The sequence below is a fragment of the Solanum verrucosum genome, unplaced genomic scaffold (assembly GCF_900185275.1).
Source record: "Solanum verrucosum unplaced genomic scaffold, falcon-dt-bn FXZP01000050.1, whole genome shotgun sequence".
Lineage (NCBI taxonomy): Eukaryota > Viridiplantae > Streptophyta > Magnoliopsida > Solanales > Solanaceae > Solanum > Solanum verrucosum.
The window spans coordinates 2,833,448-2,834,996 of NW_026020020.1; the positions used below are offsets into that span (position 1 = coordinate 2,833,448).

Genomic DNA, 1,549 nt, shown 5'->3' on the forward strand with positions numbered 1-1,549 from the left:
AATCTAAAAGAGCTAAAGATTTTACAATCCATTGACCCGATCATGATTTTCTCTAGGGATATTTTCCTTAGAAGGTACTTTTATACCATGGGAAGTCATAACTTTGTTGGCTAATTTACCCAATCTCGAATGGTTTTATGCATTCGCTGGAACACATTGGACAATAAATGAAGATGTTGTGTTTCACAAATTAAAATATCTACGAATTGTAGAAGCAAATCTGCAAAGGTGGGAAGCAGGTAATGATAATTTTCCGATGCTTGAGTAACTAATACTGCATGCGTTGCGTAATCTGGAGGAGATTCTCGAGAGTATTGGAGAAATATATTCTAGCGCGATATATGATAATACAGGCATATCACGTTTTTTTCTAGAAGTTTGTAATATCTTGATATATGTTGATAGAGAATGGATTATATGTTATGCAATTGATACAATCAACATGACAATGGACTAAGAACATAACACATATAATTAAAATTACTAACTTCGACAAAATCATAATTGATGAACACAACACTTAGTACTGACTTTGACTGAATCATAACTCATGAACATTTCATGATGAACACCTCAAATGACAAATGAACCTAGACACTTAATATAATATTTAAGTTTTTAATTTTACTTTCGACAATTCCATAACACGCACACTAGTAATTGGGAACTATTGAATAAGTAGATCCACTAACCCTATTAGCAAAGGTCCACCAACATTGAGTCCATATGAAGAACTTTACCTAACACAATTAGAAGGAGTCCAGGCACTTCCCAATGTCTCAAATGGGAATGCATTATTATTCACCATTTGTGCCTCTTTTTCAACCTTTTGCTTTAGAATTTCCAATGCCTTCTTCAAGTGTTGAAGTTGGAATAAGTGAAGTTCTTCCATAGGAGATTGCCACAATAGACCATTAGCTCTCTTCCTAATTTCTCGAAGGGATTCTCCACGATTTTTCTCCATCTGGAGAATCCCCTCGAGGTTCATGAGCTTGGTACTGAGCTCACGAATACTAGCTTCTCTACAAGCCACGATTTGTTGATTGTGGACATCGTTATTTGGTTGAGGGAGGTTCCTCCCAAGGAACCTCTCCACCAATGGGTTCACGCTAGGGTGACCAAAGGAGAAAACTCCTTTATCGCCCAGGGAATATACCACAATGACAATTTCAGCACCACATAGCGTACAAATTCACTAGCCTTTTTGAACATACTAGCACGACGCTTAAAAAACATAACTTGTAAGTTCCTCACATTCTTCATTTTCACCATGTCAACCCTTTGACGACCCTTGCTGATCCTTGTTTTCATGTCTAAACTATCACTAAGAAATTGTGATTTTTGGTCTTAACACCAACAACTTTATATAGGAAATTGTATTTTAAAATAACTTGGGGAGCCTAGAAATTTATGTTCTTTCCTTTTATTTCATAGAAGAAAAGTATTGAAAATGAAAAACATTAGATTCACTTGCCCTTCATTCTTTGTCTCGGTAGATATATACCTTATTATCATAGATTCACTTGCCCTTCATTCTTTGTCTCGGTAG

The 1,549-nt window shown here is 35.8% G+C and overlaps 1 pseudogene; it reads right to left on the reverse strand.

The window, feature by feature from the left end:
• Positions 1–653: 653 nt before the first annotated feature.
• On the reverse strand, positions 654–1,311 carry LOC125821078 (agamous-like MADS-box protein AGL62; annotated as a pseudogene).
• Positions 1,312–1,549: the final 238 nt, after the last annotated feature.